At 44.2% G+C, this 26366-nt stretch overlaps 1 pseudogene; it reads right to left on the bottom strand.

The window, feature by feature from the left end:
- The window catches only part of LOC101444048 (interleukin enhancer-binding factor 2 pseudogene), a 62033-nt pseudogene extending 36606 nt beyond the window's left edge, over nt 1–25427 (bottom strand).
- Between the last annotated feature and the right edge of the window lie 939 nt (nt 25428–26366).

The raw sequence follows: 26366 nt of genomic DNA, 5'->3' as shown, positions 1-26366 counted from the left end.
CCACAGATGCACCCGTGCTTCATGTAGAGGGGTTGAGGAAGTTGCCAACTGGTAGAGGCGAGATTTTCTTACTCCTATGCCCCCCACCCCACATCTTCCACCCTTTATTGGGTGAATTAAGGTAGATGGAAGTTATATGGAAGATAATCATATGAAAGATAAATACAAGTTAATTTCTTATTAAAAGGTATGAGCGACTAATATTTATTTCCCATTTATGGATGAAGAGACATTCTTGAGGAAGAGAAGAATTGAGGTAAGAACTGAATCGGCCGATAATTAAATAAATCCCCAAGGAGAGTTATGGCATCTCCAGCTGCGGGGTCTTAAGTAGCAGCACTCATCATTACTTAAGGGTGGAATTACACTTGCACTCTGCTCATAAGTAGGGGTATCGGAGCAGATGGAAGGACGGAGTCTTGGTTTCCTCCTCTCTCGCTTGTGTTTTGTCTGTCTGTCTGGTGGGAGCCCCCGGCACTGGTGTGCCAATGGCCTCTTCTTCCTTGGCTTTGGCCTCTTTCTTTCCCACTGATTCTTCCCTCAAGAGTTTCACAAGCACCTGCCTGCCCTCACAGGTGTCTGCCCGGCCATCCGTCTTCTCCTTTGCCTGCCTTTGCTTACTTCGTCTCTCCTTTCCCTTGTTTTTGCTCTTCTCACTCACTTGTGTCCTCCCTCCCTCTCTTCTTTTTACTCAGTGATGCTCCCTCCTTCCTTCTTTTCTTTGAAGGAAAATGAGATACAGTCACTCCTTTTGAAGACACTGGTGACTATTAAACGTTTTGTTAATCAGAAACAGACCTACCAAAAAGGTGACGAGGTGACTGATGGATACTTACGTCACCTCATCTTCCCAAACGCACACTAATCGGCCTCTTATGCCTTAAGTAAAAAGATTCGTAACAAACACAGAGCATAACACAGCCCTTCAGAAGTCTATTTTTTAATTGGGTAGGGGACTCCCTCATACAGGCTAGACAACAAGTTGAAGGGAACCCTGGGAATCTTAATGAAATACAATTTAATCTTAAATAATCTTGCTTACGTGCAAAAAGGGAGAGGCTTCCACTCCCGCTTTGTGAGTACCACCTCTCCCCCCAACTACGTTCCCTTTGCTGGCCTCAGTCTCCCTTGGAGAAGTCATTTGATTCTCAAGGGGCAGATGAGAGAATCCAGTGCCGGGAGGGACCCTTCAGGCAAATTAAATCTGAGTCTCAGGGACTGCTCAGACATTAGAAATTTTTAAAAGCTCCCTAAATTATTTCAATGTGCAGCCAGAGATGAGAACCAATGTTCTAGAATATCCATTCTCAGTATAGTACTGCCTATTAAAACTGCACAGTATGAACTAAATTTGTGTTGGGGTAAAAGGAAACCTCCATCAGGTAGAGAATGGTAAAATAAAGTAGAAAAAAACACACAAAACCTACTCTTGAGGGTATCAGGACTTCCCAAAAGGGTAAGAGGGGGCTGAGATGACATTGTGTGGGTGTCATCTCAGGGGTGGAAGGGTGCACCCGAAGTGAAAATTGTTTCCAAAAAACCCCTGTGTGACCACAGACACACTCAGTGTGGTCACACTTATATTTAGAAAAAGGCAATAAACAATGAAGGAATTCCATCAGGCATCATAAAATTAAAATAAAAAGCTTTTCTCCACTCTAGGAAGAAAAATAAACTTTTATATCCTAGTCATCTTGTTGAAAAATGTCCAAAAAACTTTTCCTTTTTAACTTAGTGGGAGTAAGCACAATAATTTCTAGGGTGGGTAATTTTGTAAAGTTTTCCTGGGTAATTTTAGTGAAATTTTTAGTAGTTAAATATTTTTGGTTCCGTTTAATGTTTCAAGTTTAGAATCCTGGCATGCGTGAGTGTGTTTGTGTGTGTGTGTGTGTGTGTGAGAGACAGAGACAGAGACAGAGATACAGAAAGAGAGAGAGACACTGATTTAAAGAATGGGCCACACATGGTGAAATTCCATATTAAAACTTCTTAAAGACAATCTGGCAATACTGTTTAAAAACATCTTAGCAGTTACATTCCACTTTCAGGAATTTAATGGAGGAAATAATCATGAAATGATGGAAAGATATGATTATTTATAATTGCAAAATATTGGATACAGTATGTATCCAACAAAATAAAATTATTAAATTATGATCCATACATAGAATGGAATATACTATGTATTCATCAAAAATAAGGTGGCAGAAGGACTTTTGTGATATCAAAAATCAGATTACTTAACTGCATATACAATATGACCTCATCTGTGTTTAAGTAAGTATATATTATTAGAGAAAAAAAGACTGAAGAACTATAACATCAAAAACTTTTTGGTTGTCATTCACCAGAATGCAAAATCCTGGAAAATAGGGAATAAGTAGCTGCATTTGGATCACATAGTGTGTTTTTGAATTCTATTAAATTACATGGTGGAATTAGGAGTGATTTTGATTTTCTCGTTAAGACTATTTCCAAAAGTTTCCTCTAACTAATAGATATTACTTGAAAACAAGAAAACGTATCAAAATTTATACTATAAAAAATTTATACTTGTGGAGAAAGACTGAAAGAAGTATATAAAAATGAAATGAAATTTTAAGTGATAGAATAGCAGAACAATGGATACATTTTTGTCTTTAATGTTATTTCTACTCACACACACATATGAATGCACATTTGTACACACTAAGTTTGGAAAGGAAACTTCAGATGAAATAATTCTGGGTATACAGAAAGAACCCAAAAGAATTTTTAGATAATTTATTAAAACACAAAATCTTTACATAAAACCATTATTTTTATATAAGCAGCTACCAAGTTAGTTAAAAGTAACAAAAAATGATGAAGAAGAAAGCATTCACAAAAGAAGTAAAATAAATCAGGTACATAGAAATACCTTTTTGTAAAAGAGGAACAAGAACTTCATGGAAAATATTAGAAAATTTAAATTATTAAAAACCCAGATGATCCAGTTTTGGCAATATGCCCGCCCTGAATTCATGGAAAAAATGCTCTAACATATCCCAAAATCAACTTCAGAGATAATACAGACTTAAATATGAAAAACAAAGCTTAACTTTTGGATGAAAATGTAGGATAATATATTTATTTCCTGGGAAGGAAAATATTTCTTAAGTATATCTCTTAGATATTTCTTAATGATTTTTGCTTATAAAGGAAAAATATTTAAATGTGAGACCAGCAAAGTTAAGGCTTTCTCTTTGTGAAAATAAGCCAAAAATTTGGAGAAGATAATTTCAACATGTATGTCTAATAAAAAGATCAGTAACCAGAATATATGAACAGTCTACCCATTAATAAGGAAATGACAAAAAGAATGCTAGAAAAACAACAGGAAAGATGAGCAAAAAACAAGAGCAGACATGTTATAGAAGAGAAAATGTAAATGATCAATAAACATATGAAAAGAATTTCAAACTCTTTAGTAATCCGAGACATGTGTATGGAATTCAGAATGAGACACAATTTAGTGCCTCCAGATTGGCAAAATTTCACCAAATGCTGGTGAGAAGGTGGAACAATGGGTCATCTTAAATACCACAGACAGAAGTGTAGAATGATGTAACTATTTTGAAAAAACTAATTGACCTCATTTTGTAAGATTGAACTTCCACATACAGGCCAACCTGTATTTTAAGCCTGGATGTATATAGCCAAGGGAAATTTTAGCTCTCATGGACAAGGAGACTTGGTTTTGTTTGTTGGTAGCAGTGAAAACTGGAAACAGTCCAGATGCAGATAAACGGGAGTTTATCTTCATTTTCAGGTAAAGAACTGCACGAACTCAACATAGATTGGGTTGAGTGAAAAGATCAAGTTAGGGAAGCAGATGCGGCTCAAGTGATTGGGCTTCTGTCTATCATATGGGAGAAACTGAGTTCTATCCTTGGGGCCTCCTGGTAAAGGTGTGCCCGTGCAAGATGATGACGCAACAAAAGAGAGACGCGGTGGGGAGTCAAGGTGAGATACAGCAGAGATCAGGAACTGAGGCGGTGCAAGCAACAGGGAGCCTCTCTCCTCATCAGAGGTCCCCAGGATCAAATTCCAGTGAAGCCTAGAGGAGAAAACGAGAAGAGAAGACAAAAAGAAACAGACACGGAAGATCACACAGCGAATGGGCACAGACAGCAAAACGGCAGAGTGGAGGGGAGCGAGAGGAAAAAAAACATCAAGTCACAAGAGAATCATCAGGCTTTTGAATGACCACAGAAATCTGAGATTATATTAAGTTAGTGCTGCGTTATGTAGAAAATTGTGCCCTGTTTGAGAAGGAAGTTTCAGCCAACTAACTCAATTTGATGCTTTCGTTCATCTAAACGGTCTCTCTTTCCTGTGCGGGCCCATTTTGGATGTGACATTCACACAGAACTTGTATTTTGCCCATCGCATGAAGCTGGATTACTAAGAATTACTCTTTTTTTTATGTGTATCAATAAAATGGATTTGTTTAAAAAAAAAAAAGCATTACTGTGGGTCTTCAGACAATAGACATTGAAAATCACCCACAAAAATATTCACATCTAAAGAAGGGGAGCCATGAGGTCAGGTTCAAAGAGGAGACCCCGGGGACATGTCTGGGCAGAGCTGGCTGAGAAGTGAAGCGGTCAGTTACTCAAGGACCTGGAGGCAGGGGCCCTGCTCCTCCACGGGCTGTAGGTGGGCCCGCCAACTGGATGACATCATTCGATGAAGTTATAGCAGAGAAAATTGGTTTCACAGCCCCCGAGAAGTGGGCTTGCGTGGCTTCCCTCGACAAAAGTCAAACTGCTTACCAAAAAGTCACATTGCTAAAACCTGTGAGCCAAAGGAGAAGACAGAATTTCCTCCAATCACAAGGAGCCAAGGAAAATATCACATTTCCTGGCTGCCCACTCGTCTTACCACATGCCCCTCCCCAAGCTCCCCTTTAGCAACAGAAAAAGAAATCACTGTAGTGAAATAAGGCGTTGACACAGACTTTCCTTTCCCCGGGGGTGATTCAGCCCAGCTGCTGGAGGAGGGGTAGCTAACAAATTCTCAAACTTCTGAGCTCTCTGGACTGGCTTTCAATATTAGACATCGGAGTTTTTGAAAATTAACACTGAAACAAAAGTGACTAGTACACTCCATGTCCCCTTCACCCACCCTCGGTCCAAACTTTATTTTAGTCTTCTTTGGGGCCACCTAAAAAAAAAAACAAAGAAACAAAAACTCATAGCAAGCTCTACCTAGAAATTTAGAGATCAGTGCTACTGTGAAGCCTTTTACGGAGACCACTGCCTGTGATCGCGTTTACTACAGACTAAGAGAAAACGTGTTTTCCCATAAATGACGCTGTGCAAGCGCTGTCATCAGCCCCCCTTCCCTTCTCTTTCCAGCCTATCTAGTAAATCAAGCATGGCTGCAGCAAGGTGATGTAATAGTTTCAGTGTGACAACCTTATCTAGGCTTGGAATGAGAAACCGAGTGGTTGAGTTGCTGCAGACGCTGACAGCACTACCCTTGGGCCTGAGAATACCCCCGAGTTTTTCCATTCTGGCATGCAGGAGTATCTGGGGTGCCCGAACCCCCTGGGAAGTGCGCTCCCATAGTCCAAGGACCAGGTGAGAACTTCAGGATGCTGGGCTGATGCCCCTCCTAGCACATTTCTGAGATAAGGTTCTAATAATAAATTCCATTTCCATTCTCCTCATCTGCCTTCTGGGTTTTCAAAACATGAAAGACGTACCTGAACCCAGCTCCATGCCCAGGCTGTGCCCTCTTGTTGGTTGATGGCTCCGTGGAGCCTGGGAACACTCACTCCTCACTGCTTCCCTGGCCTCCTCAGGTTTTTGTCCCAGTGAGGTGTGTGCTAGGCTCTGGGCTTCACACCAAAAGGCAGTGCAAGATCCTCCAGACCAGGCTGCGATTGGCTCTTCACAACAACCTCGTAGCTCCCTAACCCGGCGAGGGCCCACAGTCATTCCCAGCTCCATCTACAACAGTGTGGGACAAAGAAGGAGTAAATCCTCAAAGCAGGACTCTGACTCCCTTGAAATTACTGTAAATTTTCCAACATAAGGCAGAATGTTGTAGAATGTTCCAGAAGAATGCTCACTCACAAAAGAATAACTCTAGATGGGAACCGGAGCTGAAAGATGGCTGGACAGCTGCCCTCCTCCTGGCTGGGGAACTTCCGGCTTAGCGCCAGAAGCATGGTAGGCTCTCTCTCATCCACCTTTCTACCTCCTTTGGGAAGCCTCTGAGTCAGATTTTGACATTACAGGTGGGTACGATTCTATCCATTAAAGGTACTTCCTCAAAGCATGTGTAAATACAGACTCTGCTTTCCAGTCACTGTTCTCACTGTTATATAAAAAAAAAAGAAAATTAAGGGAGTGGCTGTAGTTCAGTGGTTGAATGCTTGCTTCCCATGTACAAGGTCCTGTGTTAGACCTCCAGTACTTCCTAAAAACAAACAAACAAATGGAAAAACCAGCTGTCATTGGGGAGCAGATGTAGCTCAGTGACTGAGTGCCTGCTTCCCATGTATGAGGTCCTAGGTCCAAACTCCAGTACGAAAGAAAGAAAGAGAGGAAGAGAGAAAGAGAGAGAGAAAGAGAGAGAGACAGAGACAGAGGGAAGGAAGGAGATAGGAAGGAAAGAAAGAAGGAAATTGGTCCCAGCCCTTTCTTAACAATGTTCTTCCAAGAAGAAAACTGGGAGATTTAATCTTTTTGCTCTTGATTCTCCCACACAACCTTCCCAGGAATTAGGATATATGGATAAGTAATTCACATGGTTTAATACTACATTTAAAAATACATACTCCACTGGACTTTTCTGTTATTTATAACATCATCAGCCTTTTAAGGGGTGTGTGTGCTGGTAACAGGTATTTAAGTTTGCTAAAGCTGTTGAAGGCAATATGTCAGAAATGGGTTGGCTTTTACAATGGGGATTTATTAGCTTACAAGCTTATAGTTCAGAGGCTGTGCATATGTCCAAGTCAAGGCTTCATCAGGCCATGCAGTCTCCTCAAAGACTGACTGCCAGCAATCCTGGACTTCTCTGTCACATGGCAAGGCACATGGTGGTATCTGCTGGTCTCTCCCAGGTTTCACTGCTTTCAGTTTCTGACTTCTGTGGCTTTCTCTCACTCTTCATCTGAATTCCATTCTCTTATAAAGGGCTCCAGTAAGAGGATTAAGACTCACCCTGGGTCATGCCTTACTGAAGAAACCTAATCAAATGGACCTACTTGCAATGAGTCCACACCCACAGCAATGGATTAGCTTTAAGAACTGATATTGTGAGTCCCTATAGCTTCAAGCCATCATAAGAAGGTGCTTTTATTTTGTTGGACAACATGCTAGGGTTGAGGGTGGGGATTTGGAGGTAACAGCTGGAGACAATTGGAATTACTCCCCAGCCCAGAGGACAGGACATTTAAAGGTGGGGTGGGGAAAAGCGGGAAGGACAAGGGAAATAACTGTGAATGAGAGGCACCAGATAGGTTTGCAGTATTTCAATTGCTCTATCTTTCCCAGAAACTTTCATAACAACACTAAAAGGGTGAGAGCTGGAAGGACCTGCCAGATAATTAGAACCAACTCTTTCCCTTAACAGATAATGAAACAGGTTCAGAGAGACTGGCTAACTAAATCAAGGTCATGCCACTAATTAATCAGAGGTGAAGTGGGAACTAGAGCCAAGGAATGCTAATATCTAGGCAATTATTTGCCCAGTTTTAGGGGACAGTGGCTCTCCTGGAGATTCTGATAAATCGTGAAGTCCCTCAATACATTTGCTAACCCCCATGGCTTCTAGATGCTTCTAATTCATGTCTCAGTAACCAACGTTTTAACCCCTGAAGGAATATGAGGGTAGAAGAAAATAACTCTTAGCTTACCTATCTTTGTTAAGTTAATTTGAATCCTACTTCCTTGGAGATGGTGCGCACACTGCCACCTAAAGCTGCAGAAATGAGCAGGTTCCCATGCCATCTTGAGTTAGAGCAAAGGACTTTGAAGAAGGACTCACACTTTCCATCTCGCTTATCATCACTGTGCTGAACCTTCAGGAGGAACCAGACCCCCTGGTCCAAATTTGTAGATAAATGATGAAGAATTGATATCTTTTTTTTCTTTAAAGATTTATTTATTTATTTATTTATTTCTCTACCCCCCCCCCCTTGGTTGTCTGTTCTCTGTGTCTATTTGCCGCGTGTTCTTCTTTGTCCACTTCTGTTGTTGTCAGCGGCACGGGAATCTGTGTTTCTTTTTGTTGCATCATCTTGTTGTGTCAGCTGTGTGTGTGGCACCGTTCCTGGGCAGGCTGCACTTTCTTCGTGCTGGGTGGCTTTCCTTATGGGCGCACTCCTTGTGCGTGGGGCTCCCCTACGCAGAGGACACCCCTGCGTGGCTATTGAGTATTCTTTTTCTTTATAAATTGTTAGGTTAATAGGATGATAAGTTTTAAGAAATTTTTTCTTTAAAGAATTATAAAAGTAATATACATTTATTACGAAAAATTGGGAAAATACAAAAAATTATAAAGAAAATAATCATTTATTTAAAAAGATTTATTTAACCAGAAAAAAACATAATTAAATATTTTTTTTTTGGTATACAGTACTTCCTTCCATAACTGTATTTCAATTTCTACAGGGTGTGTCCAACTCTTTCTTTATCTACCTATTTATCAATCTATACACAGTGACACACATAAATGTGGTTATAATAGCATGGAATAGTCTAGCTATTAACACACTATCATTAGAATTTCCCCATGCCATTAAATAGTCTTCAAAAACAACATATCGTTAGTAGGTATGTATTAAGCTGCTTTTGAAATGAGTCCATATTAAACTCCTCTGGGTCCCAAATCTAAGTTTTCATTTGTTTTTAGGTGAGCAGTTAATGTTTAAAGACTCAGTACAATAATGTATTAATGCATTTTGTCACTTCTGGTTAAGCTTCAGGTACCTGCCACCATCGTTCACAGCTCTATCCTGATGACCCAGCTGGCCTGGTCAAAATTGGAAGTACATCAGGTTCCCCAGCCCTATCCATTGGGGGTTCTTGAATTTGTAATGGCACCAAAGCCTTTTTGTCTGGGCTGGGCCCCAGCGTCTTCAAACCCACTGAACCACACTTTTTCTCCTCTTCCTGGCCTTCCCTGAGCTTGCTCAGTCCATGTCACTAGGCAACTTCTTCTAATTAACCCTGTAATTCTATCTGTGGATCTGGAGGCAGGTATAGACAGCACCTGGCTTTCTTCCACCTTGAAAACATGTTCTGTTCTTCTTAGATATTTATGTATTCAATTAGTCAGTCAGTTGGTCAAGTTCAATAAAAATATATTGATTGTTTATTCTGTGTCAAGCTACTGTGGGCAGGGGGTGGGGCGGTAGTGTGTGTGCTACTACTGGTACTTTGATCAGCACCTGCTGAGAGATTGTTCCAAAACAGATAGAGCCTGGTTACAACACAACCAATGACCTGAGTCTGAAAATCCCCACTGCCTGGAGAGTCCCATTATAGTAACCTTCCTGTACTGCCCCAGTTGGGAACCCTTGAACATGGATACCAAAACAAGTTTCCAATATCTCTTTAGGCATCTAGGCACTATTTTAATAGTGAGGTCTCCCATTAACTCTGGCTTCCTTTTCTCTCTTTGTCTCTCCCTTGCCAATATCTTAGTCAACTTTTCAGGTAAGTTTTCTTGAGTTCTGACCTTTACAAAATGTCTAGTTTAAAAATATTTTCAGATGTATTTTCTCATTCTGGTTTTGAATCTTAAAATAAATTTGTGGTATAGGAGGATAGGCTTTATAAACTTGTTTCACTAAAGAGGTAATTGACTTCAAGAGGAAATTGACTTCAAAAGATCCAATGACTTATTTATGTTTGCATAGTTAATGAATGGCAGCTTTTGAACTTGAACCCAGACCTTTCCCTCGTATTTCATTGTTCTTTCCAGTTGATGGGGCTTAGAGGTGACTAACATCCACTTTGAATGGGCCTTATGATTCATCTGAAGAGGCGGCCAACTTTCCAGTGTGAAGGATTAATATACTAGACCCCCCAGGACAAACTTTAACCCCAAAGAATTACTTAAAACATACAAATGCCAGGTACTGTATAGCTGTTAGGGTACAAAATCTGTGGACATGAAGGACCTTTGAGCAGCTTCCCTTAAATTTCTCTTGTACATTGGTCAAACCCCTCTTTGAGAATACGGTTCTAAGCAAGGTACAGACCTATTAAGAGAAAAATTTTGCATAACATTTCCACAGACCTAAGGTGATGTAGTTTTTTCAGAGTAGTTACTTCAATATATGCAGTGTATGGGCTGTGTTAGTTGCTACAACCTTTGTGAGTGCTCACCTCTCTAAAGGGTCTAGAAGCCTGGAAACTATAGTTAGAATTCTCTTCTGAGAGGAACTCACCAGAGGTTTGAAAAGGCAAGAGAAAAACAGAAGCCGTTATCCTATGGCAGCCGCTGTTGGCAGTGGGTATAGGCTGAAAGAAAATGCAATTCCTGGATTTTCAGATGTTTTTAAAGTCAGAAACAGAAGTGTGTCCTCATCTTTTCTCCCCTACAAATTCTAACAGTTTTGTTAGAATCACATTTCCTATATTAACTCCCATCCTGCTTAAAATTTTTTTTCCTCCTGGCCTGACTGACAGCTTACAGCACTTCCCGCACTATTGTAGTTTTGGTATTGTCATTGGTTTCTTCTCTGGATGTGAGATCTTGAAGACATGGGTCATTTCTTGTTTATCTTTATGTCCCCAATGCTTGCAATCTAAAGGGAATTCCATATATGCTGTTGAAAGAGGTAGTAAATAATAAATTTGGGGGGTGGGGAAATGAGATTTTTTTAGCAAGCCAAGAAGCAGATACCCTGTGTAGTGGAAAAGAGGAAGCTTCCAAGCGTTACTCTTTAACTCTGGACCTGTTGTATATGGCCAACTAGTTGATTCACCTTCATTAAGAAATCCTATAGAAGCAAGCCTCTTTATAACAAAGTTGGACCTCTTGACGAATCACAAAAATATTTCTACACCATGCAAATTAGTGTGGACATGTTTCATTAAGTGTTCAACTCAATGACAACATGCTTCAAATTGAGACCTATTACTGGCGATCATTACAAGAAAACTGTACAGGTACTATCCATTTTTCATTTCACAGTTGGAGGAAGGGAGGGCTGACCCTAGGCAAAAAAGGAAATTCTGATTTCATTTCTTCAGCCTCTCCTATCTGAGCTCCTCTGTTGGAGCTATGCTAAGTTGTTACCCTCTTCAAGGTAGCAGGAAGGGTTCTATGTCAGACTCTAGGCTTACTAGACTATAGGCCCTAAGAGCATAAAGACCCTGTGGGCTTTCATTTACTCTTATATTCCATAACTTAGCACCATATCTGGTACAGAGTGGGCATTCTCATTATTTGTGGCTGTTAAGTTCTATAAACTTTCCACAAACCCTGAATTAGCAAATACTGAACCATGGCTTCCTGGGAAACTGCAGGTCACAATATTTTCATCAGTTTATAACCTTGTTGTATGAGTATTTCTTTTTAAATACAACTTACTTAATATATATTGTTGATTCATTAACATGGAATTCACTGCCAGCAGCACTATAACCCATTTCTGAGTGAAACTTATCTAACATGTATTTTCTTCGTAAAGCACAACACAGTCTTCTGGCACTTAGGACCACTAGACAGCACTTCAATATGATGTTTGGGGGTCATTTTAAACAGTGAACTCACCACCAGAAAGCATAGAAATGGCACTAAATAGTCCATGCACAGGAGAGTTGCTTATGAAGAACCACAACAAGAAGGCAGAGTGTCTCCTTGACCCACCTCAGCTAGGAATGTGCCCGTCAGGCAACTCAAGCTTTTCACCTATGCCTGTGTCTGAAATTGACCGTAAAACCACTGCATATATTGATTTTGGAGTGAAAATACATTTTATCAAGTAGAAGAATTTGCAAATATGAAATCCTTGAATAGTGAGACTGACTGGATTGGTCTTTAATAAATAGCTTGGGAATGAACAAAATAATGAATTACCTGGTAGTGAGCACTTAACATTGAATGGTTAATTGGTTGTCCACACTTGAGTGAATTTTAGTCAATTAATACTTCAACCAGGCATTGCCATATTAAATAGTAAATATTTGTATCCTTACAATAAAGTGTTGTTTTCTTCAATAGCAATTTAAACACTCAGAACAAAGGAGCATTTTGGTTTGAGGGCTGGGTGAGGCAGTGAGTTGTAGTCAAGTATTTGGGAGAGTGGTTAATTCCAAACCAGAGCTTTCTTACAGCTAAGAACTCTACTAATAATAACTCCAGAGTACAAGGGCCTTAGAAATGGCAAAGATCAGAAGGCACCATCCATTCATCTGGAAAAGGAGCAAGACAGAGAGGAGCCTAAGAGAGAGGAGAGCTGGGAATCGTGCCAGAGGGAATAATCTATTGTCTATGTGATCTTGGAATTTTATGTCATCTCCCTGAACATCAATTTTCTCAAATGCATTGGTGGATTCTTTCAATTCTCAAAATCTATAAATCTAAGATTATATCATAAGGTACATATCACACACATAGGGATTATTTGAAATCGTATTAGGATCCTCATGAATCAAGTTTGTTCTGAAGTCAAATCAGATAGAGGTTTGTTATGAGTTTAATTGTGTCCCCCAACATGAAATGTCCAAACCCTAATCACCACCCCCACACCTGAACTAACCCTATTTGGAAGTAAGACCTTGAAAGATTTGATTAGTTAATGTGCAGCCAAATTGGATGAGGGTGGGCTCTAATCCAACATGACTTGTGTCCTTATAAGAAGAAGACAGACACAGAGGACAAGGCAGAACAGAGGCAGAGCATGGTGCAATGGTGCCAAGGCCAGTGGGTAACCAGAAGCTAGCAGAGGCAGGAAAGGAGTCCCCTCTAAAGCTTTCAAAGGGAGTGTGGCCCTGCCAGCACACACTTAATTTCAGACTTGTGCCTCCAGATTTCCAAGACAATACATTTCTGTAGTTTTCAGCCACCTAGTTTGCCGTACTTTGTTAGAGGGCCCTAGGAATCTAGGAAAGGTGTTTTGTTTTTTTTTTTCCTCATTTCTTGTAAGGGGAATGAAAATGAATAGCTCTTTTTCTTTTCCCTTCCAAACTGAGCCCACTCCTCAGATAGTGGCTGCTCTAACTCTAGGCAGCCGAGTGCCTCCGTTGGCATGATCAGCCTTTTCAGATCGAGGAACACAAGTCTGTCAGCCAGGCCTTGGTACCTTCTACCCCACACTATGCTTTCCTGCTTGAGCATAGTTTAGTCAACGATGCACCCAATATCTGTTAAACATCTTCTGAGAAAGAGATGGAAATGTGAGACCCAGATCCCCCTCCCAGGAAGGACTGGCCGTCCCACCCAGCAGACAACCTATACCTGCCACCTCCTTCAGTGTTGACCTTGGGTTCAGAGGCCCTTTCACCCAAGGACATGCCCTTTCTGGGACCACCTGCCTCGGAGGACTGAGCGAGGCAGGGGAACAAAGATCCGACTATTCCAGCTCAAACTGGGACAGAGCTCCTTGTTGGATTGGGTCTGCCTTGAAGTCCAGTTTCTCCTTCCATCCAATCCTGCTTCTCCCCCTTTCCCTCCAGGTGTGTAGTCCATAGTGAACATCTGCCTCCCATGCTCGTCTCCTTTGCTCATGCAGAAACATGGCGGTCACGGTTGGTATCCCCAGTATTGCTATCTAAGAAAGCAGGTGATAAGACTGGGCTTGGAGCTGCTCTCCACCGCTCGGCTGGCAGTAAGGGCACCCTCACTGAAGGTAGGTGACGACAGCCAGCCCCTGGCACAAGGGACACTTCTGTTCTTCAGGCTTCCCCTGGTGAGGAATTGGGAAGGTGACTGGCAGAAAGGAGTGACCTGGGCAGTGAAATGCAGGATGGATGGAGAAAATAATAGATAAAAGGCCAGTGGGATTTGATGGTGTATTACTGGGGCAAAGTACCAGAAGTCAAAGTACCCTTGGTTTTCATAAAGGGTATTTATTAGGGGTAAAAGCTTACAGTTACAAGGCCCTAAAGTGTCCAACTCAAAGTTACTTCCTCACCAAAATCTGTTGCCACGTGTTGAAACAAGATGGCGGTGATGTCTGTGAGGGTTCAGCCTTCCTCTTTCCTTTTAAGGCTCTGTGGGCCCAGCACCTTCTGATCTCAGCTGTGGGCTGGAGGGCTTGTTTCTCTCTGGGCTCAGCTACTCTGGTCTCTTCACAAGGTCAGCTATAAACTCTCAAGCAAATGGCTCATCAGTCTTCCTGGGGCCACAGGATCAAAATCCTTTCCTCTTCTGTGTCTGTGGAGCGCTCTTCATGCATGTATCTTATTCTGTGTATCTACTTCCATCTTCTCCTTGCGTGAATATCTGTTTATATAGCTCACCAAGGGGGTGGGGACTCAACCTGTATGCTCTAATGACATGGTCAACTCAAAGCCCTAATCTTAACATAATTAAGTAAATGTAAAACCTTTGCATTTAATACAATCAAAGGGTATCATGCCCATAGGAACAGACCAGCTTACAACATAATCAATATCTCTTTTTGGAGTACATAAATAATATCAAACTGCCACATACAGCAATTGCCAAGTGCCATTGATGATAACGGACAGCCAAGGATGAGTAATAGGCCTTGGAAATGCTGAGAACACCAGAGGGCCTCTTTGGTTGTCTCCAGAGAAGCTGGCATGTCCTGCAGCAGCAGGGGGGAGAAAATCACATACCAAGCCCAGAACCCAAAGCTCTTGTGGCTGAATTTTAAAAGTGCAATGCCCAACCAAGGCGATATGTTATAGGCAAGTCAAGGAGGCTTGAGACCTGTGATAGGTACATTTGTTCAGATAATCCTAAAGATTTTGACTCCTCAGACTCATTTGAATTTTTTGAGGCTGATTATGTGGCCCATTTCTCCCTGTAATTATGGGGGAAGAGCAAGGAAAAGCTTCTGAGCCTACCCTGCCTCTCCTCCCTCTTAGCCCAAATAACAAATCCAAGAGTGTGCGGCAATCAGCACTACTCTGAAGGACCTAAGAGTGCCTCCTCAGTCTCCATTTACCCCACTTTCTGGCCTCCGTAGCAGCAGAGCAGTCCTGATGGAATCCTGCCAGCTGGACCAAGTATCAGCCCCAAAGACAGAGCCAAGTGTGGCAGCTTTGCTAGAGCAGATGACTGAGGCATGCAGCCACAGATCTGGTAAAAGAGTTCTTTTCTACCCCAGTTGGAAAGGAGAGGTAGAGTCTGCATTCCTATGGAACAGTCAACAGTGTACGTTTATGGTTTGCACCATAAATGTGTTAACTCTTCTCCCCTCTGTCAGAGAGGTTGGTGCAAAAGGAATTGTGGTTTCGGACTGTGAATTTTAAATCATTATAACTAGGCACAAACACATCTTTACTAACCAAAATAGTAACCAGTACAATCAAACATTGTTGTCAATGAGAAATAAGTTTGCTTATTCCTGTAGTGTAAAAATCTGTGCTTCGGGATTCAATGAACTCTTGGAAAGCATTTTCTGCATCCTGCTGGAAAATTGCTCAAATTTGCTTTTTCTCTAACATCATTTCCATTGTCTAAAATCAATATAAAATAAACAGCAAGTAATGAGTCATTAGCAAAAACATTAAGAGAGAAATGCACATTAAAATGATGTATAGGGAAGCGGCTGTGGCTCAATCAGCTGGGCTCCCGTCTACCATATGGGAGCCGCTGGGTTCACGCCCCGGGGCCTCCTTGTGAAGGCAGGCTGGCCTGTGCATGGCGGGGAGCTGGTGCAGCAAGATGACGCAACAAAGGGAGACGAGCAGGTACAGAAAAAATATGCAGTGAGTGGACACAGAGAAGAGACAGCAAAGAAAAGAACAAGCTGCAAGGGGAAGGGAATAAAGAAATAAATCTTAAAAAAGAAAATGATGTGTAACATAGCAACATTTATTTAAGAATGTATGTCACTATCAAACAGCAAATTTCAAAAGTGTCTGGCCTGTGTGGCATCCCACAGCATATCACCGCCACCCACTACATTGATGACACTGCTTGATGCTGCAGCTTTCTTAACACACATGCACTCCAGAGGGCAGGAGACTAACCCCACAAAGATTCCGAGGCGAGCCACGCCTGTAATGTATGAAGGCCCAGTGTTCCTTCTTACACTCCTACCACAAATTGGAAAGCATGATGCATGTTGGGAGTCTTGAGGAGGCAGCTTATACCACAACTAAAGATAACATGACAACCCGTCCACTGGGTGATGGAAAGGGTGCTGGCTCTGAGTGGGTCCCAGGCCCCGGAAGGGCCGTGCAGCAGACCTGGGCTGCACAGCTAGCATTTCTGCCCTTCAGGTCAAATCCAACTGAGCCGAGGGTGCTGCAGCATTGGGGATGGAAAGACACCACGTGGAGGTAGTGGCAAGCCTTTGCGGGAGAATCTGACACTAGCCTTGGGGGTCCATAGGCAAGACCATGTCATCTGCAGCACAGCCCTTGGGGTCCCAGAGCAGGCATCAGGCCTTCTGCCCCTGGAAAAACACTCCAGAAGTGCCCCTGGGCCCTAGGAAAGACAAAATGCTTGGCCATGGGGCCCCAAGTGACCAGGCACCTGGAAAGCTCACCGGGGGCAGGCCTCTCAGGCCAACCGCGTCCCCTGGCTGGCAGCCCCTACACCGTCTCTCCTAAGGTGGAAGTGGGACCTCTGGGATCGAGCATGAGCAGGATAAGAGACCACAAGCCTGCTGCTTGAGCAGGTAGCTCTGTCCCACAGGCACCTCCTCTGTAGCCCCAGAGCTCCTCGCTCAGCTCTGGCTGCAAAAGTCCTGTGCAAGCGGGAGTAGGAGGGGGAGGCCCAAGCTTGGGTTACAAATAGGGCATTTCCGTGTGGGTGTTATTGAAATTACGGCAGGTCCTCTATTCAAGCTGTTCTTAAAAGATGGTGGTGAGGGAAGCAGATGTGGCTCAGGCAACTGGGCTCCCGCCTGCCACATGGGAGGTCCCTGGTTTGGATCCCAGGGCCTCCTAAGGAAGACAGCCAACTGATGTGATGGGCAGGCGTGGCGAGCTGATGCAACAAGATGATGCGACAAGAGGCGCGGGGAGGAAAAACATAATAAGAGACACAACAAAGCAGGGAGTAAAGGTGGCTCAAGTGATTAGATGCCTCCCTCCCACATCAGAGGTCCTGGGTTTGGCTCCAGGTGCCTCGTAAAGAAATAAGGAAGACGAGCAGACACAGCAAGTGAAAAACAACAAGAGGGGTGGGGCGAAATGAATAAATAAAATAAATCTTAAAATGAAACGACAGTGGTGAAGAGGTATCCCCCCAATGGGCAGAGGGCCAGCTGCGCACACACACACTTAGTGTCTGTGTGGGTTCGGGGGCAGTAGGGAAGACCTGGCCAGCGGGTCAGGGTCTGAATGGACCAGAAGATCAGGGACAGGAAAGCCTGGGGGAGAGGTGCGAGGCGTGTAGATGGAGACAGGGCAGTGGGCAGAAAGCGTGAGTGTCTTTTCCCACATTAACACCCACCGGGGAGGGCTAATCGACCGACAAGGCAAAATGGCTCAGCCAGTAGAGTCCAATTGGCCACCCCAGCGCTGGCACAGGGTACTTGGATGGTGGCAGAGATGGAGGCCACGCATGGGTCCAGGACGTGGACTCCCTCTTGCCATGTCCGATCTGGCTGTTGCCATGAGCGTCCAACCTGCTCACCCAAGCGACTCTGTTAAGCCCCTGTTACGGCATCTTTCCTGGAGGAGCACCTCCAGCCACTTGTAGGAAATGGGCCATCCTGCAGGGCCAGTGACCTGTGCTGGTGGGAACAGACGTGCGTTCTGGTCCAGGGCTTTTGCCCCTCCTGCCCACACAGCTCAGCCAGCACCAGTCTCCTGGGGCCCAGGGGGGCTGGTCCACCAGCAGGGGAACCACAGAGCATGGGTCAGTCTCACCGGAGGGGAGGGAATGGATCATGGCCCCAGCCAACATCACACCTCCAGAAATCACCAGCCGGGCAGAATGGCCAACGACCTCTGGCCGTGCAGCAGAAGCCCCCGCTCCCGGCAGCCCTCGCAAGGCTGGGCGCCACCCCCTGATGAGTGCTGCGTTACATCGCGACCTTGCTGTGGCCTGTGCCCCTGGCAGGAGGGAGATGTGGGCCTGGAACCAAGGCGGGCAGAAGGAAGGCCCTCTACCATCCTCCTATGACCAGTCCCCTGAGGGGCCTTTGCTTTCTGTTCCCAAGTCTGCAGGTTAAAAGCCTTGGTCTTTCTAGGGGCACATGTCCACCAGAAGCCACAGCCCGGGGAGCCTGTGTCTTGGGAACTGCAGATGAAATAGCCACATCACCCGTCCTGGTCAGCTGAAGAGGGAGGGCTGCGCTTTCCCATGGAGGGCAGCGAGGGCGCGTGCTTCCTGAGTGGGGCGTGGGGACGGGGCTCAGACCTGGGGGAGGAGGGGCTGGACCGTGCCCTAAGCATGCCATGGAGGCCAGGGGAGGGGTCGGTGAGGGTGAGGGGAATCTAGATCCAGGATGGGAGGAGGGCGATGATGAGTTTCAGTTGCCACCTTGAAGTCCCACTCATGTCCCTCTTCCAAGGTTCCAAGCCCAAGATGAGCTGCTCCCTGAACAGATTTGGAGAAGGGGATCTTGAGTGGTGCAAGGGATGACAAGTGCACCCTCAGGAAGGGCTGGCTGGCCGTCCCGGGGAGAAGGGTCAGCCCCCAGCCTCCAGCGGGCAGCACTCCAGCCACGGGCAGATGCTCTGTCCAGGCTCATGGCCTCCCTAAGCTGCCAGCACCCTGTGTCTAAGTGAGGGGGGTCTCCATGCCCAGACGTGCTGGGCACCCAGCCCTGCCTCTCCCTCCTCCCCTCCACCACTCACGATCCCTCATAAACATCTCACACCTCAAACTCGATCTCTATGTCGGTTTCCAAGGAAACCAAACCACAATCCCTAACTCTGAGCCAGACATTGGGTTAGGCATTCAGGTTAGAGAAAAATGCAGATTTTCTATTTTAATAAGGGAGTTAAGCAATAATTACAAAGTCATGGCAGAGAGTGCTAGAAGTGGAACAGGCATGGAGTCCAGTGGGAGAACCTGGGAGAGGTGCCAAGGGCTCGGGCAGCATACTGCTTGGACGAGGGACTCGGGTCAAGTCCTACAGGATGAGTGGAATTAGGTGAGGGAATGAGGGTCGTGCTGGTGGTGGGGTTGGCAGAGCAGACTCTGGCTGGGGGGTGGCATGGCTGGGCTCTATCGGAGTGCAAGGGCCATGGGGCCACATGGAAGGAGAATAAAGGGTCTAAGCATTTCATCTCCTTGTGGTTGGAGGAGCATTTGAAAAGGTCCTGCAGGCTGCCCTGTAGAGGATGGATTGCAGGGGGCAGGCCTGAAAGAGAGGAAATCTCCTGCACCAGGAGAGAGGAAATCAGGGTGGGCTCAGCAGGGAGCCTGGGAAAGCTGATGGGATCCAGATTGACAGAGTCAAGCACTCCTCTTCCTTGTGTTCTGGGATACAATTTTTTTTTAAAATTCTGTTTGGTTTTATTGTCATTTGTATTAAACAATATTTTAGAGCATAATCCTCTCCTTGCCGGATGGTTTGGAATATGAGCCTACTATATTGCTACATCTGCCACGTTTCCTGACAACCAGCTGATCTTTAATGTATTTTTGGTTGGCAGAAGCATTAATAGATTGACTCAGATGTGGAGAACCAGGATTTCCTTTACAAACTCCTACATATAGGGCAGAAGAAGCATGAATTCAGTGTAAGTAATAAGTTTCTAAACTCTGTGGTTAGATATTGCAGTACATTTTCCACAGACCCACAGAATAGCTGCTGACGTAGGGCCCCAAGTGACCAGTGGACCTGGCTCCTTATTTCCTATGCACTCTTGGAAACTAGCCCCCTCTGTTTTTCACTGCAAAAAAGACCATTCCCTTTTGATACCTGTTTATTAAATCCATTTTTACCAGGAGTAATTTTGCATGCTTTACTTTCTGTTCTGTGTATGGATTTGGAAAACTCTGTATCTCAGATTCAGATAGAATACGTCAGTTGCCTGTTTAGAAAATGATTTCTACTGTGAACGTGGTGCTTTAAGTAAAATATAACTTCAGAAATGAGTTAGAAAACATATAATACTTGGAAAACTGAGGAGCAGGTGGCTTGTAAAGTGGCAAATATTTTTGCTTTAACGTGTTTGCTTCAGAAACCACAAACCTACCCAAATGAGTTGAAAACTTAAGTCCACACCAAAACCTGCACACGAGTGCTGAAAACAGCCTTATTCTTTGCCAAAAATTGGAAGCAGACAAACTGCTCCAGAAGATGGTATATCCACACAGTGGAATGTTGCTTCCTGGTCCAAAGGACTGAGCGAGGGAGCCGTGGAAAGACACACGGAGGCATCAATGCATCTTGCTACGTGAAAGAAGCCAGTCTGGAAAGGCTCGTACTATATGACTCCAGCCATATGACCTTCTGGAATAGGCAAAACTATAGGGACAGGAAGAGATCAGGGACTCCAGGGGAGGGCAGGGGGGTGAAAAGGTGGAGCCCAGGGCATTCTTAGGGCAGTGAATCTACTCTGTGTGATACTGTGTGAATCTACTCTGTGTGGATACATGGCATTACGCATTGGTCAAAACCCATAGAATTGTGTGACACAAAGTGAGCCCTAATGTAAACTTTGGACTATAGTTAATAGTATAATTATGATAATATTGTTTCACCAGTTGTATCAAAGCTACCACAGTAATGGAAAGGGTTAATATTGGGGAAAACTGTTTGTGGAGGGGTATATGGAAACTATATTTTCTGCATGAGTTTCTGTAAACCTACAAGTTCTTTAATAAAAAAAATTAAAAAGTAAAACCCATAGAACTGTACAACAAAAAGGGTGAACTCTAATGTATATTATGTACTTTAGTTACTAATAATATATCAATAATGGTTCATCAATTGTAACACATGTACCATACCAATGCAAGATGTCAGTAAAAGGAAAATGTGTGATGTGTGTGTGTGAGGGAGAGAGAGAGAGATGGGAATTCTGTAGTTTCCTGCACAAGTTTTCTATGAACCTAAAACTTCTCTAAAAATAGTCTATTTGAAAAAACAGCAACCCACAAAACCAACAAAGCCTTTAAATCCTCAAGAAAGGATGAAATCACCTTCAGGTTTCTAGTCACTTTAAGTTTTCAAAAGATGATTGTGAAAAGTAAGTGCCAGATGCTTGCTAGTTTCCAACTCGTTGAACAACTATGGAACTGGAATTCCCAGAGCAGCCCTGCATGCTCTGAAACCAGCTCAAAGCTCAGCTGCCATGTTGCTGATTCCACCTCATTAAACTCTTGGTGAGAGGGTGTGGGCACACTGGACCTGGAGGGTTTTGGCAGCAAGGCTGGAAGGAAGTCTGGGTTTGTATGCCCTGAGCAGAATATCACTCAATCATAGGACTGGGGGTTGTTGAAACACCCTACAAAGAGGGGCCTACAGAGAGGGGGGGGAGGGGCAGGGAGAGGGGGAGGGGAGGGCAAGAGAGGAAGAAGGAGGGAGAGAAGGAGAGGGAGAGGGAAGGAGGGGAGGGAGAGAAGGAGGCAGGTGGAGGGAAGGGGAGAGAGGGAGACGGAGGCAGGATGAAGGCGCAAGAGAAATTCATTCCCTTCCTCTTGTCAGTCATTTCCGAACTCCAAGTTTCTTAATATTGGGGAAATCCGTGCTTGTGTTTGGAGTCCTTCCCTATGGTGTAAATAATGGTTCCTCTAGTTTGAAATTCTGTGTAGCTGATGCAATGTGTGATAAAATAAAGTCTTATGCTCTTATTTGAAAAGGTACAAGAGCAAATCAGATCCCATAATAAGAAGCTCTAAGGTTTCTCCAATGATTGCCTTCTCAGTCTGGAATTTTAGGTAGTAGCTGGAGGGTGCCATAACTTGGAAATAAGATTTTCCTCTAAAAGGTAAAAAATCATACCAGCTCAGAAATGTAAAAAGTCACCTAAGGGAGGCGCTGTGGCCTGAGGAGTTGTGGAGGGGCAGAGGAAAATGGGCTGGTGTGTGGGGGGGTGGGAGGCAGAGATCACCAGGGCCAGCAGGTGGGCGTGGGAGCAGGACCCCAGAGGGTTCTCGTGGACCTAGCAGGACCTAGAGGCACATGCGGTCACTATCCAGAGTGGGCAGCTGTTGCACGCAGCCTTCCCTGGCACCCCTGGGTCTGAGTCCGTGCCACCAGGGTCCTTTCCAGGGCACAGGCTTTGAGGAGGAGCTTCACTGTGCAAGGGGGTAAGGTCTGGTTGGGGCTTCTTTGGTCGACTATCCAATCGGGGCATCTCTCTGTCCTTGGCTGATATGACTTGGCCCCTGAGAGATGGAGCTGCTTTTAGGCCAAGGTGGGTCTCACCACCCCGGTGGGGGTGGGGTGAGAAGCCAGTCTTCTCTGCACCTACATCCTTCAAATGCCATAGGTGGGCACAGGAAGTGGACTCCCGTTCACTTACTCGCCTCTGTGAAAATAACACTATTTTTTGTGACTGGTGATTACGAAATCTGACTGCATGTTAGATTGACCTGTGCTTAAAAAAAATCCAATACCTGGGCACCTCTCCAGACTCCTTAGAATAACAATCTTTGGGGCTTGTCACTATCTAAGAGCCCTCTGGGTAATTCTAAGGTGTACCCAGGGTTGAGAAACATTAGCTTGATTGTTGATAGAATAAAGCATTTTCTGGTAGGGTGAGAGAGGCAGTGCCCTAATATCAGAAGAAAAAAAAAGCACACACATATTAAAAACATTGACTGAGCATTTCACATGGAGAGCTTGAGACTCTGACATGAGACAACGTGCTCAAGGATGGATAATGAATGGGATGGGGTTGAGATTTGGACCTCAGCATTTCTTTGACAAAATGGCACACTTTTTCCATGGCATCTGGGAAAACACAGTAACCAGGAACTCTGCCCTAGTCTGGTGAAGGGGGAGGAGAGGGAGGAAATGGAAGGCAGAAAGGCATTCAGAACAACTTCCCTAGAAGTGGCAGAGAGGAAGGAGAAAGCATGGGCCGTTCCAGCAGCTGCCTCCAGAGCACGTGGGTGCAGAAGACTCAGAGGCAGGGCAGGAACAGGACAGAGCTTCTGTTACTTAGCTTTTATCTCATCACTTTTCTCCATGTTTTGTAAAGTACAGGATATACTTACATAGAAATATATGTATATATATATATATAATCTATAAAGAAATAAGTGTACATATAATGGGAGTGCATGCTCAAAAAATTCTTAATGATAGGGATGCACAGTCAAGAAAGGATAAAGACTCTGGTTTGGAGAGACTCTTGTTGAGCAGGCTTGGGGCAGCCCAGTCTGCACCGGGTCCCTGACCTGAGATGGGCCAGAGTAGGGATTTTCAAAAGATCCTGCAGGAGTTTCTGATGTGATGAGGAAAATCTGTGGTTGAGAATTGCTGTTCTCAAGCAGAGGTTCTCAAAGAATGGCTTGGTCTCTCTCTCTCTCTCTTTCTCTCTTTCTTTCTTTCTTTCTTTCTCTCTCTCTCTCTTTCTCTCTCTCTCTCTCTCTCACACACACACACACCAAGCTCCCTGAGATCTTTAGGACTTCACAAGATACAAACCTTTCCTAACAATACTATTTTCACACTCAGAGATATACACTGGAGCTTTCCAGAGGCTCCATGACATGTGATGATGTCTAATGGAATGTTTGCTGGTATATTCCGTGCTTTAAATTTCTGTTTTAATATCTAAGATGGTACATGTAAATAGATATAATACACATAAACAAAAGCTCTCTGGGGTCCTCCATGATTTTTAAGCCTGTAAAAAAGTCCTGAGATCAAAAAGATGTGTTGTTCCAGAGAATATATAAAGTCATGCTACATATGGCAGAACACAGGAATGTACACATAAGTTGGTTCAAACTGTGAAGAACGTTGTGTAACATATATTGGAAATTGGACATCAGATGCTTTTGGTCTTACAATATTTTTGTGAAAACATTTTTGAGCATACATTTACAATGTATGTACATTTTAAAAGCAATTAAAATGTATCATTGTGTTGCTATACTATATAAAACATTAAATCCTAATGTATAGGGATTTTAAAACATGAGGTACAGATGAAGGAAAAAGTTCACTTTGCCATTTGAAAAATTAGAATGATTGTTGGAGCTGAAAAAGACATCTCAAGATGATAGAAAAACATTGACTATGCCTCCTTATTCAGGGCTAATTATATTTTATTCCCACCCATCAATTACATAAAGAATTGTGTTGAAAGGCAGCCAGTAAACCATTTTCTTCTTTCATGTCAATTAGTTGGGAAGGCATAATAATAGGCCAGTGTTCCCAACAAATTGGTTCAAAAGCCACTGAAACTCTATGTTGCATCATTTGTAAGCAGATTGGAAAATCTGGCTTCTAAGTGCAAGTGTGCAGATAAGAGAATTGATAGACAGCAGGCCTTCAGCGTTTCTGGCAATAAAAACACATAACAAGAGGTAAGGAGAATATGATTTGTCTCAGTATGAGATGAGAAGAGTGAATGAGGGAATGGGGTGCCAACTGCAATCCCCTCACATATGTCAGGACTGCTCAGGGGTCATGTGAGCCACAGCTACTGCTCATCCACATAGACGATATTGGTAAAATGTGATTCAGGGTATGATTAGTTCTCTGTATTAATTTTGCATTATTTTTGAAACTGTCCTGTCAGTTTGAAATGATTTCAAAACAAAAAGTTTAAAAAGTGTGATTTATATTGTGGCATTTAAGAATAAAAAATAAACTCAAAGGTCTTCTGTAATGCCTGGCGACATACCCCCATGGTGGAGGCAACTAGAAGCCGCAAGTGACTTTTAATTAGAGGAGAAGACTGAACAGGACTGTGACTTACAAGCACAGGCAACTAGTAAAGTGCAGCTAGAAAAAAGTTGGAAAGGGGAGGATGAGGCCCAAGGACAAGGAGGTGACCAGGGCCCAAGGAGGAGCAGCAGCAGGAAGAGGGCAAGGACGGAAGGAGAGGCCTGTGAGATACACTTGAAGTGTGGGCGTGGGCCCCACAGGTGGGCAACATCTAGAGACGGCTGGGAAGGCGATACTGGTCTTCCCTGAGCAAGGGAGGAAAAGGACGGGATAAAATATTCTGAATTCTGCTTTGGATGACATGTGCTTGCATGTCCTGTACACCACCTGTAGGACAGGGAGGTGACGCTGACCTCCCACAGCACAGGAAGCAAATACACAGGCGAGACAAAGGCCGGTTCCGTCCGACTTACTTTTCAGCCTCTTCTTTTCCTTTCTGGAAAGTCATCAACTTCCTGGAGAATCTGGAGAACGCCATGGCCCCCCAAGGAAAGATGAAAGCACCCAGAAAGTGGTACCCACACTTGCAGCACCCCTCGCCCAGGGGCCCGTCGTGACCCTGCAGGGTGCCTGTGGCAAGTGGTTCCCCCGCTCGCCTCCAAAGGGGCTCCACCCCCTCTCAGGGGCCTCTGTTCTGCATCGGCGGTGACTTGCTGATTACAAGCCACTTCCTATTTTGGAAATCCTGATGACTTATGGTCAAATGCTTTGAGAGAATTGCAATTCTAATGGTGGGTGAGAGATTAGAGGAAGCATGGAGAAAGGCTGGAGGTCAGTTTTGCATTAGCAGCAAATAAGCTCCTCGGGTTTGGGAAGCAACTGCCGGTACCTGGCCCTGCTATGCTCCTGGCTTAGAAAATGGGCCCAAATCCAGCAAGCACAGGTCAAGTTCAGTGACACCTAAGGAGGCCATCAGTCAAAACCAGAATGCTGGACTGTCTCCAGAACTAACAGCCCGATGGCTCTAACCAACCAGCAGCCTGAAAAACGACAAGGGAAGTCTGTGGGATAGAAGAGCCTTAGGAAATGCTAATAATCAAAGGTCATGGGGCTCTTTCCTGAGAAATCAGGACACACGCTGGGGCGCTGGAGTGACGTTGGCGCGCCATGACTTGGCCTGGCATGTTAACGGTGGTCTGTACAGAACGTACTCCAATCAGATGCAGAGAAGCATCTGCGGCCCTGAAGGCACCGTCTCTGGTGTTTGCTCTAAATTCTCCAGCCAGAAACCCAAGGCGAGGGAGAAGGGGCAAGAGTAGCCCAAATTTGGCACAACACTGATAACTGATGGCACTGGATAGCTATGTGGGAGCTCATTACATCATCCCCTACTTTTTTATATGTTTAACTTTTTTTTCTAGGAGGTGCCAGGGATCAAACCCAGGACCTCCCAGGGCATGGAAAGCAGGTGCTCAAC

This window comes from Dasypus novemcinctus, chromosome 11 (assembly GCF_030445035.2).
Source record: "Dasypus novemcinctus isolate mDasNov1 chromosome 11, mDasNov1.1.hap2, whole genome shotgun sequence".
NCBI classification, from domain to species: domain Eukaryota; kingdom Metazoa; phylum Chordata; class Mammalia; order Cingulata; family Dasypodidae; genus Dasypus; species Dasypus novemcinctus.
The sequence above is the reverse complement of the archived record's forward strand: the minus strand, read 5'-3'. Positions and strand labels throughout refer to the sequence as shown.